Genomic DNA, 17,109 nt, shown 5'->3' on the forward strand with positions numbered 1-17,109 from the left:
CTTACTACCCGTCCCACGCTCCATGCTGTCCCCGTCACCGGCCGGGGTATCTCCGGCGTCGCCCTCCTCGCCGGCGGCCGTGTCCTTGCCTCCTCCATTAGTGTGTGTTTTTTGTGGTGCAGCAGTGTGTGTGAGAGAAGAGAGAGCATTTTTAGAGAGAGAATTTTTTTTTGGGTCCATCTTCTTTTTTTGGGTCAAGTTAGCTTGTAGTTATTATTACGCTTTGCAAATTTACCACACAAATGCATGAGTTTAGACCTACGTTTGGGTCAAATTTCGTGGAATTCTGAGAACGTTAAAAAATTTAGCTGTTTTGCACGGCTTTATTAAAGTAAATTCATTTCCCGTTGATACTAACTTGTAGTTATTATTACGCTTAGCAAATTTACCACACGAATAAATGGGTATAGACCAACATTTCGATCAAGTTTCGTAGAATTCTATGATTCTTCAATATTTAGCTGTTTTACACGGTTTATTAAAGCAAGTTCGTTTTCATTTTTACACTAACTTGTAGTTATTATTACGCTTTGCAAATTTACCACACAAATATATGGGTCTAGACCAACGTTTGGGCCAAGTTTCGTGGAATTCCGGAGACAATATCATGCTAGCTCAGGAACTTTTCTCGGGATACAATCAATCACGCCTACCTCCCAGATGCGCGTTAAAAGTTGACATTAGAAAGGCGTATGACTCAGTTGAATGGGACTTCCTAGTTGCGGTTTTGGAACTCTTTGGGTTTCCACCCACATTTATCAGGTGGATTGAGGAATGTGTCACTACAGCATCCTTCTCAGTAGGATTGAATGGAAAGCCACATGGATTCTTTTCGGGTGCAAGAGGACTTCGACAGGGGGATCCTCTATCGCCGTACCTTTTTGTCCTCGTCATGGAGGTATTACACTTGGGATACCTACAGATGATTGACCAGGATGGGCTCTTTTCTTTTCATTGGAAGTGTGATTCAGCTTGGATTTTTCAGCTGGGATTTGCTGATGACTTGTTGTTATTCTGCCGTGTGGATATGGACTCTATTGAGGTCCTTAAGAGAGGGCTGGATCGATTTGCCGTTTGGTCGGGCCTCCAACTGAACGTACAGAAAAGTCATCTTATTATTTCGCGGTCAGCACAGGGTTTACGTGAGGAGATGCTGGAAGCACTTGGATTTCAGGAGGGACTCCTTCCACTGAGGTATTTAGATCTACCTCTATTATCCTCCAGATTAACTATTGCTGATTGTCAACCATTATTGCTGAAAATCGATAAACATATTGCTCGTTGGGAGGGAATGACACTTTCATATGCCGGTAGGGTACAAATTATTAAATCTGTACTCATGTCGTTGAGCTTTTATTGGGCTTCAGCGTTCATTTTACCAAAGAGAGTTACGAACGAAATTGAGAAGAGGCTGAGAAACTTTTTATGGAAGGGCCCAACAAATAGTGGCTATGCTAAGGTAGCATGGAAAGAATTGTGTAGGCCGGTGGACGAGGGAGGTCTTGGGTTCAAGGACATTACTACCTTGAATCGAGCCTTAATGACTAAGAAACTCTGTGATATTATTCAGTGTGATCGAACCTCTATTTGGGTTGAATGGCTATACCATGACCGATTACGAGACACTTCCATATGGACAATCCGAGATCATGGAGGTTCATGGAGTTGGAGGAAACTCCTGCGTCTATGGATTTTTCTCCATCCTATGGTGGACTACCAAATCGGAGATGGGCGGAAGTTTCACCTTTGGCAGGACCCGTGGCATTACCTCGGACCTCTTATTGAGATATTTCCACATGGACCGAGGCTCCTTAGACTTGAGGAGTCAGCAAAACTCAGCACGGTGATTAGTGGAGGAGAATGGCAGTGGCCGCTTATCATGGATTTCGAGTGCTTGGAGATCACACATGTATTACCCACAATCCGTGGAGGAGATGACCGGATCGTATGGAGATTTAATCAGGGTCGACCCACAACACAGTCTCTCTACAGTTTATTTGATCCCCCAGGACCGAAAGTAGGTTGGGCTTCGCTACTTTCGGGCTCGCTAAAGATTCCACGTCACTTATTCATCCTATGGCTTGCTATTCTTGGCAAGCTGCCTACGACAGACAAACCATGGTTATCTCACTTTGGTGATTGCATACTTTGTAACAAGGGGGCAACAGAGATACATTCACACCTTTTCTTCCAGTGCAGATTTAGCCGACAGTGTCTCACAGCAATCCGGAGAAAGGTACAATTTCATTGGCCCAATAGAGACTGGGTGAACGACATTGAGTGGGCTTCTCATAGATGGAGGGGTAAGCACATCGTTAACATAGCTTATCGAGCACTACTGGCATCTTCTGTTTACCACATTTGGAGGGAGAGAAACATAAGACGTTTTGAGCAAAGAGAGAGGACTCCAAGAAGGTAAACAAAATGGAGGCAAAAAATTCTCTCTCTAAAAATTCTCTCTCTAATTTTTCACTTTCAAATGCTTCATCTTCCTCACTTCCGGCCGGCGACGAGGAGACCGCCGGCGAAGCTCCGGTGGATAGTGACGGTGACGGAACAGTAGCTGGCTGTCGAACGAACAACCATGGACGAAGGGTTGGAAACCAAGCTGTGCGTGTAGAAGATGAGTGGTCGGGTTTTCCGCTGCCGGCTGAAACGGCCGCTTTTCTGCCGGCTGAGGGTAGCCCAAGGGTTCCTTTGGGCGTAGATGGACTGACGACGGAGAAAGGTGGGCGTTTGAGAGCTGAAACTGCGATTTCAGATCCGACCGTTGGAGGCGACGCGAGCTCGAAAAACGTCAATGGCGGACCGTCTTCCTCGTCGTTCAACCTGGACGAGTTTTTGAATCTGGCCTGCCGTGTCATTTACCACGGAGATGAGGCAGCCATGGATGCGCTGAACGAGCTCAAAAACCGATGGCAAAAATGATTTGGAGACAACACCAAGCCGCGACAAATGACGTCGATGGAGGGCGGCCGTGAACGACCTGTCACCGGTGGTCTGCGCAAGGAGTTGCGATGCCTTATCCCACCAGATCCAGCGCAAACAACGGGCAGAAATTCTGGTAAGGCACCGGCGACGCTCCAACTCCCCGCGACCGTGACTGTGCGAGCTCCAACGACGGCGACTGGCGGAAATGGAGTTTGTTCTTGTCGTCCGGCCAACCTTGAGGGTCGGAAAGTTGCAGGGAACGTGTCCGCAGTTGCGAGACCCCAGGCGCATTTTTCCGGCGATTTGGTGAGCGAACGGAACCTTCTCCGGCGACCGGTGACGTGTGGCGGAAATCTGACGTGGATGCCGAGGTGGACACGCCTGGAGCTGATGTGGCGGCGGAAGTGGGTGACAAGGATGGTGAGGTGGAACATGAGAGGGCGGCTGACATCAGCCCTTCTAGGGCTGATGTCATCCATGATGCATCAAGGGCTGATGTCATCCATGATGCTAGGGCTGAGGTCATCCATGATGCTAGGGCTGAGGTCATCCATGATTCTAGGGCTGATGTCATCACTGACACTAGGGCTGATGTCATCCATGATGCTAGGGCTGATGTCATCCATCCTAGGGCTGACATCACCAATTTTATGGGGGAAAAAAACAGTAACCTGGGAAAAAAATTGACACCAGTTCCCTTGTTTATTGGGAACATTCCGCTTCACACTGGTTCTAATGGGATTACTAATGATAGAATTGCTGATGCATTCAACAATTCGTCCCGAAAAACGCTATCTTTCATTGCCCCAACGAAGCAAAATGGGGAGGTTGTTGTTCGTCCTTCACTTGATACTGTGCGTGACGGAACCAAACGATGGAAATCTACGGCAGTGGGATATTTTATGGGTAAGCGGCCGTTCTATCACCATTTAAAGGAGTTTGCCCATTCGATTTGGCCGGCGCTACGAGAAGTCACAGCAACTGCTAATGGATTCTTTTTCTTCCAATTCAAAACGGAAATCGATAATGTGTCCTATGCAATGAAGGACTGACAGAGACACATGCACATTTATTCTTCGAATGCAGATTTAGTCGAAGATGTCTCACGGAAATTCGAAGAACAATACGATTCTTCTGGCCCAATAGAGAGTGGAAAGATGATATTACATGGGCTTCACAGAGATGGAGGGGTAAACACATAATCAACATGTCTTATAGAGCACTACTTGCAGCATGTGTATACCACATTTGGAAGGAAAGAAACCTGATATGATTCGATCACACCGAGAGGACGCCTACTACCATAGCATTACTGATCATTGAGAATATTAGACAGCGAATCCATAGCATCTCCCTCTCTAGATCAGTCAGTACACGTGCTTTATTTAGATTATGGCGAATCCCTTGGCCTGTCGAGGGATAAACCATTTGGGAACCATATTGTTGTACTGTACCATTTTTACTCAATGAAACTTACTTTTACCGAAAAAAAAAACGGAAATCGATATGGAGGAGGTCATAGAAGGGGGGCCATGGCTATTTCAGGGACAACCAATTGTGTTGCAAAAGTGGAAACCGGGTATGGCTATGAGAAAGTTGAAGCATACACAAGTGCCGGTCTGGATAAAACTGCGACACCTTCCGTTGGAATTCTGGACGACGGAAGGATTGAGCACTGTGGCTAGCGGTGTGGGTAAGCCTCTATACCCTGATGCGATAACAAGGGCATGCACGAGACTGGACATCGCTCGTGTATGCGTGATGATTGATGTTACTCAGAAATTGGAAAAACATATTATTATTATGACGCCAGATGAAGATGGTGGAGAAACCCCATGCAAGGTTGATATCGAGTATGAATGGCTCCCCCCTAAATGCACAGGATGCATGATGTTGGGTCACTCGGTGAAGGAGTGTTCGTTAACCAATCCTCAGAAACAGATAAAGCCTCCGGTGAAAGTGTATGTACTAAAGCCAACGTCCCCTCCCCCCACCAGTTAACGAGGAGAGAGTAAAGAAACATAAGACCGTGGTTGTGGTGGAGGATAAAAAGAAAGGAGATGAAGGTACAAAACAGAATAAATGCTACAACTCATCGCAGAAAGAGAAGGGTAAGGAAGTGGCTACTTTTAATCCTTTTGACGCTCTGAATTCACTGGACGACGCAGAAGAGAATACTAGGGGTCCTATCACATGCAGCCCCTCTAGTAGTGATCCATGTTGAATCTCGCAGTGTGGAATGTCCGGGGGCTGAATAAGAGAGACCATCAGCTCGCATTAAAGGACCTTATCTCGGAATACAGGTTAGATTTTATGGGCATCTTAGAAACTCGTGTGCGTATTAACAACGTCATGCATATTCAGTCTGTTTTGCTTCCGCATTGGAAATGGTTTGTTGATTATGCAACTGTGGGTAATCATATTTGGGTAGCGTGGGATGATAATGTTGTGGACGTTCATATTCTTGACTTGGGGAACCAATTTATGCACTGTCGTGTCACTCATAGGACAGATAGTGAATCCCTCACAATCACTATTGTTTATGGTGCCTCTGAGATGATAGATCGCAGAAATTTATGGAACACCTTGGAATCATTAGCTCGAGAGCACTCGGATGAGCCTTGGCTGGTGGGGGGGGACTTCAACGCGGTCCGAGATATGAATGAGGTGTGTGGAGCTTCTGGGGATATAAGGATGGCCATGGAAGAATTCAATGATGGTATTCAGGAGGCCGGGCTAATACCCTTGCCTATGCAGGGGGAATGGTATACTTGGCACAACTGTAGCACGAACTCGCGAAGTCTATGGAAGAGATTGGATCGTATCCTTATTAATGATAGATGGCTTGCGAGGTTCCCTTTCTCATACTATCATTGCCTTCTACCGCGGACTTCTGACCACTCGCCCCTCCTACTACATGGGGACAGGCAAAATCAAACAGGAGGTATGTTTCGATTTGACAACTACCAAACACTCTCACCTGAATTTATCCCCAGTGTGCAAAATATCTGGCATAATACAATCGTTGGGGTGCCTATGTTTGCGGTAACACGTAAACTTAAAGTACTGAAACCGGTCTTTAGAGAGCAAAGGAGGAAGAAGGGGGATTTGACCCTTAACGTGCAATTAGCTAAAGGCTTTCTAGATGAGGCACAACAACTGGTGAGCTCAGATAGACAAAATGAGGCCTTTCTACTATTAGAACACTGTTGTCGCCTGGTTTATGCAAAAGCGGCAAAACTGGAACAAATCATGCTGCAACAGCGAGCCAAGATGCAATGGATGAAGGGGGGTGACCAATGCTCCCGAATTTTCTTTCGTAAAATTGCCAAGAGAAGGGTGGCAAGGAGGATACTGCAAATTAATGATGACAACGGGACCATCCACACTGAACAAGAAGAGATTATCAATGAATTTGTCTGTTACTATCAAAATCTATTGGGCGGTAACAAACGTCAGATAACGCTAGATATTGGCTTTCTCAGACCGTGGGCAAGACATATTCTTTCTAATGAAGAGGCTGGCCATCTTATATTGGCGTTTACACCGGATGATGTGAAACAAGCAGTATTTGACATTGCAGATGACAAGGCCCCGGGACCTGATGGATACTCATCAGGATTCTTTAAAGCAGCCTGGCCAGTGGTGGGACAGGAAGTTACAAAGGCGGTACTGGAATTCTTTAGTATCGGTAAACTACTCAAACAAGTCAACTCCACACTTTTGGCACTAATCCCAAAGGTACACACTCCTATGACTGTTGGTGATTTTAGACCAATTTCATGCTGTAATGTGTTATACAAAATTATTGCGAAATTACTTGTCCAGCGGTTGAGTGTGGTTCTGGACAAGATTATTAGTCCCTGTCAGGGAGCATTTATCCCAGGGCATAGCATTGGGGACAACATTTTGTTGGCATAGGAACTGCTCACGGGATACAACCAGGTGAGGCTTCCACCTCGTTGTACCCTAAAAGTTGATATCAGGAAGGCATATGATACTATAGAGTGGGATTTCCTACTTGCGGTCTTGCAACTATTTGGATTCCCCCAAACGTTCACCAGGTGGATTGAGGAGTGTGTAACGACGGCAGCATTTTCGATTGGTCTTAATGGAAACCCTCACGGTTTCTTTGCAGGAGCACGTGGATTAAGACAGGGAGACCCTCTATCGCCCTATCTCTTTGTTCTCGTTATGGAAGTCTTGCATTTAGGATTATTGCAACTTATTGAGCAGGATTTGCAATTCTCTTATCACTGGAAATGTGAGCCGGCCAAAGTCTTCCAGATGGGATTCGCAGACGATCTCCTGCTCTTCTGTAGAGCTGACTTGAATTCACTCGGGACCCTCAAGAGGGGGTTGGACCGATTTGCAGAATGGTTGGGACTTCGGCTGAATGTACAAAAAAGTCATGTCATTATCTCTCGATCGGCACAAGCTTGGAAGGATCAGATTTTAACAATTATGGGGTTCCAAGGGGGCCAACTACCAATGAGGTACTTGGGTCTCCCTCTACTGTCTTCTAGATTGTCTATATCCGATTGTCAACCACTTCTATTGAAAATTGATGCTCGCATTAATGGCTGGGAAGGAATTTCATTATCATATGGTGGACGTATACAAATCATTAAATCTGTACTTTCAGCAATGAGCATCTATTGGGCGTCTGCATTCATCTTACCAAAGGCTATTATTAAACAAATTGAGAAACGGCTCAGAACTTTTCTTTGGAAAGGCACTTCTACATCGGGATACGCCAAGGTAGCGTGGAAGGATGTGTGTAAACCAATTGATGAAGGAGGCCAAGGAATTAAGGATATTGGAATCCTTAACCGCTCATTAATGGCAAAGAAGTTATGTGATGTTATTAGATGTGACCGAACATCTATATGGGTTGAATGGTTGAAGCAGACGCGATTGCACAACACTTCAATTTGGATAATTAATGAGAAGGGAGGATCATGGGGATGGCGAAAACTACTCCGACTTCGCAGCTCTATACTACCTATGACAGAGTTTCTTATTGGAGAGGGGAGGTCATTCTACTTGTGGAAGGACCCGTGGCACCACTTGGGCCCACTTATTACTAGATTCCCAAGGGGACCGAGCCTCTTAGGACTTGATGAATCCACCAAACTACAAGTAGTCATTAATGAGGGGCAATGGCAGTGGCCCTTCATTACCGATTTGGAATGTATGGAGATTATTTACATTTTACCCCAGATTCATGGAGGGGATGACAGGATTAACTGGCGGTTCTCAGAGGGACGACCCACCACACAATCCCTATATAGACTTTTTTGTCCACCTGGACCGAAAGTAGGTTGGTCTTCACTACTTTCGGGTTCTTTGAAGATTCCCCGCCATAACTTCATTCTTTGGTTAGCAATTCAGGAGAAGCTACCGACAACTGATAAACCATGGATGACACATCTAGGGGGATGTATTCTCTGTGACGAGGGTGCAGCGGAGACACACAATCACATGTTCTTCAGATGTCGATATAGCAGAGGATGCCTTGCAGCTATACGACATCATATCCGATTTGCTTGGCCTAATCGTGAGTGGACAAGAGACGTGGAATGGGCATCGAGGAAGTGGAGGGGGAAGCATATTGTTAATATTGCTTATCGAGCATTACTTGGTGCATGCATTTACCATATATGGCGAGAGAGGAATTTGAGACGATTTGAGCACACTCATCGGCCGGAAGCTGTATTAGCTACTTGCATCATTGAAGACGTTAGACAGAGGATAATTAGTATTAATCTTTCCAGTTCTATTAGTACATGTGCACTCTATAGACTTTAGCGTATCCCTTGGTCTGTTGGGGGTACCACCATTTGATTGTTGTACTCTGTACTTGTACTCTGTACTCTTTACCTATTTTTTAATGAAACTTACAATTACCCAAAAAAAAAAGAGAGGACTCCAAGCACCATGGCGTTATTGATAGTTGATGATGTCAGGCAGCGAATCATTAGTATTTCATTAGCTAGTTCTGTCAGTACACGAGCTTTGTATAGACTATGGCGTATCCCTTGGCCTGTCGAGGGAGAAACCACCAGATGATCACTTTGTTGTACTGTACCATTTTTTTTACTTAATGAAAATTACATTTACCAAAAAAAAAGTTTCGTGGAATTCTATGAACGTTCAAACTTTAGCTTTTTTGCACTGTTTTATTAAAGGAACTTCGTTTCCTTTTTGCACTAACTTGTAGTTATTATTACGCTTAGCAAATTTACTACACAAATGCATGGGTCTATAGCTACGTTTGGGTCAAGTTTCTTGAAATTCTTAGAACGTTCAAACTTAAGCTGTTTTTCACGGTTTTATTAAAGCAAGTTCGCTTCCTTTTTACACTAATGCACATTCCATGCACATGACTGCTGGCGACGAGGAGGAGGACGGAGACACTCCGGCCAGTGACGGGGAGGTCGGAAAAGTGGGATGCCGACGATGGATGACCGGCGATGGCGAGAAACACGGTAAACCGCGGCAGATTTTTGAGGAAGAAGATGACTTGTACTTGCAATCGATCGGCAATTTCCCGGCGACTGACGATACCCCCAACATTTTTCGAGACCGTGGCTCTCAATCAGAACGCGGAAGAATGCGATTTTGCCGCTGAACAGACCTGTTGGAAGGAGCCGCGCAGATTAGGGTTTTCTCCACAAAAAACGACATCGGAAGATGAAGGGTTTTCCAAGATTCAGCCGTCGGCAACCGGAGTATATCCACGATCTGATGACATAGACTTCTTTGAGTGAGTGCCCCGACCACAACTAGAAAAAAAAGGTGGAAACTTGGCCAAAGAATGGACGGGAATGAAACTAGGGTTTGGCACCGCCATTGACGCCATTGATGTCGAAGCTGCTGTACACGATGATGGATCTCAACGGGAAAGTGAAAACTCACCATCTGCTATGAGTGCTGATGATTTGGGAACTGGAAACGTCAAGGAGACGAATCGTTCGCCGGGAAACCCACGCGACGACAACCTTGGCCAAGCTTCCATGGCTGACGGGTTTCACGGCGATAAAGACCAACCACGCTTCAACTTCTTCGAATTTCTTACCCTTGCTCATAAGGTCGTCAATTCAGGCGATGTGGCAGCCATGTCAGCGCTGTCCGAAGTGAAACAGAAATGGGAATTGCAGTATGGCCGGCCGGCAAGATTTTCGGCGAAAACATGTGCAGCCACCTGTAAGACGCGCTGTGCGAGGCCTTCTCGATGATCCTACAGTGCCAAAACAACCGTTAAACAACAGCAACGCTGCTGCAGAATTTTCAGATTCTGCTGCAGAAAGTCCAGCATTTTCTGCAGCGTTTTGTGCCGGAAAACAGCCGGAAGACGAACTCGGAATGGCGCAAAAATTGCAGTAACAATCTACAACGTTGTTGGGTGGGAATTCAATGGAAATACAGCAGAACGACGCTGCTGCAGAATCAGAATCTGCTGCAGAAATTCCAGGTTTTTCTGCAGCGTTTTTGGCCGGAAAACAGCTGGAAGACGAGCTCGGAATGGTGCAAAAATCGCAGCAACAGTCTACTGCGTTGTTGGGTGAAATTTCAATGGAAATTCAGCAGAAATTGCCTTCAGATTCAGCGATAACGGCCTCCAAAATGATGATGAAGAACACGTCAATGGGAGGTAACTCGGTTGAAAATTTTCGCAATACCAAGGTCTCCAATTCTCATTCGAGTATTTTTATTGGGAATATTCCTTTACATACAAGCTCGGACAATTGCTTAGATGAGGATAAAATTGCAGGTGCTTTCAATAATTCATCCCGTAAAATGCTTACGTACATTGCCCCAACGAAACAAAATGGGGAGATTGTGGTTCGCCCTTCTTTGGACATTGTGCGTGATGGGTCTAAACGATGGAAATCTACGGCGGTAGGATATTTTCTGGGGAAACGACCGTACTACCATCACTTGAAAGAATTTGCTCACTCGGTTTGGCCAGCTCTACGTGAGGTTACAGCGATAGTTAATGGCTTCTTTTTCTTTCGATTTAAAATTGTGATAGATATGGAGGAAGTGATTGAAGGAGGTCCGTGGTTGTTTTCAAGGACAGCCGATTGTACTACAGAAGTGGGAACCGGGGATGGCTATGAGGAAGTTGAAGTATACCAAGTACCGGTCTGGATCAAACTTCGCCATCTCCCCATGGAATTCTGGACTACGGAAGGACTGAGCACTGTTGCAAGTGGAGTGGGTAAGCCTCTTTACCCGGATGCAATTACAAGAGCATGCACGAGATTGGACTTCGCTCGTGTATGCGTGATGATTGATGTAACACAAAAGATTAAAAAACATATTATCATCATGACACCGGATGAAGATGGTGGGGAGACACCTTGCAAGGTAGATGTTGAGTACGAATGGCTTCCCGCAAAATGCACGGATTGTATGACGTTGGGGCATTCGGTTAAGGATTGTACATTGAACAAACCTCGCAAACCGACTAAGCCACTGATAGCTGTTTACATACAAAAAGCTACCATCCCCCCACCAACCAACCGCCCCTGAAAAGGGAAGCAGCACTTTAAACCATACAGCTGATGAGACACCGAGACGAGAGGAGAATGATGTTCATGTTGAACGTAATGTAACTCAACATAGCGATAAGGGAAAGGAAGTGGTTATTTTATATTTATTTTTTTTTGGTAAATGTAATTTGCATTATGAAAATAAAGGTACAGTACAACAGTCAATTGGTTTATCCCTCGACAGGCCAAGGGATACGCCACAATCTGTAAAGAGCAATCGTGCTAATAGAATTAGACATATTAATACTCAAGATCCTCTGTCTAATATCATCTACAAGGAAGTGGTTATTTATAATGCCTTTGATGCTTTACATTTGCTAGATGATGCCGAAGAGCCAACCAAGGGTCCTAACATTAGCACACCCGTCAGAAGTGATCCATGTTGAACATTGCTGTGTGGAACATCCGCGGGCTGAATAAAAGGGACCATCAACTCGCACTAAAGGACCTTGTCTCTGAATACAGGTTACATTTTTTGGGCATTTTGGAAACTCGTGTTCGATTAAATAATGTCATGCCTATTCAGTCATTTCTGCTTCCTCAATGGAAATGGTTTGTCGATTATGCCACTATTGGAAACCGTATATGCCTGGGATGAAAATATTATTGACGTACATGTACTTAACTAAGGGGAACAATTCCGGCACTATCGTGTTACTAGTAGGACTGATAATGAAGTTGTTACTATTACTAATGTTTATGGTGCATCTGAGGTGATAGATCGAAGAGCCCTATGGACTACACTAGGGACAATGGCCCAACAGTGTACGGATGAGCCGTGGCTGGTGGGGGGGGATTTCAACGCAGTCCGTGATCTTAATGAGGTATGTGGCATTTCGAGAGATATAAGGATGGCCATGGAAGAATTTAATGCTAGCATTAAGGAGGCCGGGTTATTGCCTCTACCTATGCAAGGTGAATGGTATACATGGGACAACTGCAGTACGACCACACGAAGTTTATGGAAGCAACTGGATCGGATTCTTATAAATGATCGGTGGCTTGCAAGATTTCCTACATCGTCATATCATTGCCTTACGCCCCGGACTTTTTTTTTTTTTGGTAAATGTAAGTATCATTAAGTAAAATGAAATAGTAGTACAGTACAACAGTGTGGTTATCAGTTGGTTTCTCCCTCGACAGGCCAAGGGATACGCCACAGTCTATATAAAGCTCTTGTACTGACTGATCTAGGTAGAGAGATACTAAGGATCCGCTGCTTGATATCCTCAACTATCAATAAAGCCATGGTGCTAGGTGTCCTCTCGGTGTGCTCGAATCTTCTCAAGTTTCTCTCCCTCCAAATGTGGTAAACACATGATGCTAATAGTGCTCGATAAGATATGTTAACGATGTGTTTACCTCTCCATTTTTGGGAAGCCCATTCAATATCCGTTTTCCAGTCTCTATTGGGCCAAGAATATCGTACCATTCTCCGGATAGCTGTGAGACACTGTCGACTAAATCTGCACTGAAAGAATAAGTGGCCAAGTGTCTCTGTCGCTCCCTCATTACATAGAATACATGGGCAAGGTGCGCTAACCATGATTTGTCCGTTGTAGCCAATTTTTCTAGAATAGCAAGCTACAGGATGAACAAATGACGTGGAATCTTCAGTGATCCCGAAAGTAGTGAAGCCCAGCCTACTTTCGGTCCTGGGGGATCAAAAAGCCTATATAGAGCCTGGGTTGTAGGTTTACCCTGATCAAATCTCCAAATAATTCGGTCCCCATTAGTCTTATATGGGGATACGCAACAACAAAATGGGGTATGTTTCGGTTTGACAATTATCTGACCCATTCGCCTGATTTTATCCCTAGTGTACAGAATATATGGCAGCATGAGGTGGTTGGCGTGCCCATGTATGCAGTGTCACGTAAACTAAAGGCCCTCAAACCGGTCTTTAGACAGCAGAGGAGGAATAAGGGAGACTTGACCCTTAATGTCCAATTAGCGAAGGGGTTCCTTGAAGAGGCATAAAATTTGGTTAGTTCAGACAGGCAGAATGAGCTCTTCCTTTTTCTGGAACATTGTTGCCGGCTAGTGTACGCTACAGCAGTCAAACTTGACAAATTATGCTACAACAAAGAGCCAAGATGCAATGGATGAAGGGAGGGGACCAATGCTCCCGGATCTTCTTTAGCAAGATCGCTCAGAGACGGGCAATGAGGAGGATCTTGCAAAGAAATGATGAGAATGGTACCACTCACACAGAACCGAGTGAGGTTGTGCAAGAATTCGTGTTATTTTATCAGAACCTCTTAGGAGGTAACAGACGTCGGTTATTGGTGGATATTACTTACCTCAGACCTTGGGCGAGGCATATACTATCCAATGAGGAGGCTAGCCACTTAATCCTACCTTTCTCACCGGAAGATGTGAAGCTAGCCATTTTTGACATTGCCGAGGATAAGGCTCCGGGCCCTGATGGTTTCTCGTCCGGCTTCTTCAAGGCAGCTTGGCCAGTTGTGGGTACAGAAGTTACAAGGGCGGTATTGGATTTCTTTACTACGGGGAAACTCCTTAAACAAGTTAACACCACACTTTTGGCATTGATCCCCAAGGTACATACTCCTATGTCTGTCAATGATTTTGGACCAATCTCATGCTGTAATGTTTTATATAAGGTCATTACTAAACTGCTTGTCCAACGGTTGAGTATGGTTCTGGACAAGTTAATCAGTCCCTGCCAAACAGCCTTCATCCTGGGAAGAAGCATTGGGGACAATATTTTGTTAGCACAGGAACTGTTCACAGGATATAATCAGATACGCCTTCCCCCAAGATGTGCACTTAAAGTGGATATTAGAAAGGCCTATGACACAATCGAGTGGGACTTCCTTGCTGCGGTTTTATAGTTCTTCAACTTTCCAACTACATTCATTAGATGGATTGAGGAGTGCATTACGACGGCCTCATTTTCGATTGGCCTCAATGGAAAACCTCACGGGTTTTTTAATGGGGCGAGAGGTCTACGCCAAGGAGACCCTTTATCTCCTTACCTCTTTGTGCTTGTCATGGAAATTTTACATTTGGAATTCTTACAACTTATTGAACAGGACATGCAATTCAACTACCATTGGAAGTGTGAGCCAGCTAAGGTATTCCAATTGGGTTTTGCAGATGATCTCCTACTTTTCTGCAGAGCTGATATGGACTCTGTCAGAGTGTTCAAGATGGGACTGGACAGGTTTGCAGAGTGGTCAGGCCTCTGGTTGAATATACAAAAGAGTCACCTTATTCTATCCCGATCTGCACAAGATAGGAGAGAACAGATGCTAGCAGTGCTAGGTTTCCAAGAGGGGCATCTCCCGATGAGGTACTTGGGTCTCCCCCTACTCTCCTCTAGATTGTCTATTTCCGACTGTCAGCCACTTCTATCTAAAATTGATGCACGTATTACTGGATGGGAAGGAATATCATTATCATATGCTGGGCGGGTACAGATCATCAAATCTGTACTTTCAACACTGAGCTTGTATTGGGCATCTGCATTTATCTTACCAAAGGCTGTCAATAAGGAAGTGGAGAAACGCCTTCGAACATTCCTATGGAAAGGAACCTCAATGACGGGATATGCCAAAGTAGCGTGGAAAGATATTTGCAAACCGGTAGAAGAAGGGGGTTTAGGAATTAAAGATATTGGTGTTCTTAATCGTGCCTTAATGACAAAGAAATTGTGCGATGTCATTAGATGTGACCGAACATCTATCTGGGTTGAGTGGTTGCAGCACGGACGATTACGGCATAACTCCATATGGACAATTGGCGAACAGGGAAGATCGTGAGGTTGGAGAAAAATGCTTCGTCTCCGCAGCTCTATCCAACCAATGGTGGAGCTTCATATTGGAGATGGGAGAAGCTTCTATCTTTGGAAGGATCCATGGCATCAACTTGGACCCCTGCTTCCTAGATTTCCACGCGGACCGAACTTACTTGGACTTGAAGACTCCACTAAGCTTTCTTCGGTCATTGACGGGGGCCAATGGCACTGGCCCCTCATCACGGATCTGGAATGCCTCCAAATCACATATACACTACCTCAGATTCATGGAGGCAATGATATGATCATTTGGCGATTTCTTGAGGGGCAGCCCACTACCCAAGCACTTTACCGACTTTTTTGCCCGCCTGAACCGAAAGTGGGCTGGACTTCACTACTTTCGGGATCTTTGAAGATTCCACGCCATTCATTTATCTTATGGATGGCTATTCAGGAAAAGTTACCGACAACCGACAGACCATGGCTCACACATCTTGGTGGGCGTATTCTTTGTAACGAGGAGGCATTGGAGACACATAGCCACCTTTTCTTCCGATGCCGTTTCAGTAGATTATGCCTTGCAGTTGTGCGGCGGATTATTCGAGTCCCTTGGCCCAACCGGGAATAGGGAAGGGACGTCGAATGGGCAACACGAAAATAGAGAGGGAAGCATATTATTAATACAGCCTATCGAGCACTACTTGGATCACTCGTCTACCATATATGGCGAGAAAGAAACTTGAGACGATTCCATCCCCATGAGCCGCCATGGTCTGTAATCGTCCATATAGAGGTATGTTGTAGGCGTCCCTGGTACAGCCACTCAACCCAAATCGATGTCCTGTCGCATCTAATGACATCACATAGTTTTTTTGTCATCAATGCACGGTTCAAGGTACTGATATCCTTGAATCCAAGTCCTCCCTCCTCCTTAGGTCGGCATATATCTTTCCACGCAACCTTGGCATATCCACTATTCGTCGTTCCCTTCCACAAGAAAGCTCGCAACCTTTTCTCAATTTCATTAATAACTTTCTTTGGTAATATAAATGCCGATGCCCAGTAAATACTCAGTGATATAAGTACAGATTTAATAATTTGTACTCTACCAGCATAAGATATAGTGGTACCTTCCCACCCAGCGATCCGTTTGTCAATCTTCAGTAATAGTGGACGGCAATCTACAATAGTTAGTCGAGACGATATAAGTGGTAACCCCAGATGCCTCATTGGAAGAACCCCTTCCTGAAATCCGAGTAGTGCCAACATCTCCTCACACAATGCTTGCGCTGAGCGTGATATAATCAAGTGGCTTTTCTGTACGTTCAGTCTAAGACCCGACCATTCGGCAAAACGATCCAGACCTGCTTTAAAGATTCTTAGAGAGTCCATATCAGCACGGCAAAATAATATCACATCATCAGCAAACCCCAACTGAAATATCCTGGTTGCCTCGCATTTCAAATGATAGGAAAATATCTCCTCCTGATCAATCAACTGCAGCAAACCCAGGTGCAGAACTTCCATCACAAGCACAAATAGGTAGGGTGATATAGGGTCACCCTGCCGCAGTCCTCTGGCTCCTCGAAAGAATCCATGGGGCTTCCCATTTAGTCCAACAGAGAATGAAGGTGTTGACACACACTAATCCACTTCACAAAAGTAATAGGGAACCCAAACATCTCCATGGCTACTATTAAGAAATCCCAATCCACTGTGTCATATGCCTTCTGGATGTCGACTTTCAGAGCACATCTAGGAGGTAGACGAGTTTGGTTATATCCCGTAAAGAGTTCTTGTGCTAGCATGATGTTATCTCCAATGCTTCGTCCCGGCACAAATGCCGCTTGGCAT

Source organism: Sesamum indicum, linkage group LG1 (assembly GCF_026168435.1).
Source record: "Sesamum indicum cultivar Baizhima isolate 11 linkage group LG1, ASM2616843v1, whole genome shotgun sequence".
In the NCBI taxonomy this organism is placed as follows: domain Eukaryota; kingdom Viridiplantae; phylum Streptophyta; class Magnoliopsida; order Lamiales; family Pedaliaceae; genus Sesamum; species Sesamum indicum.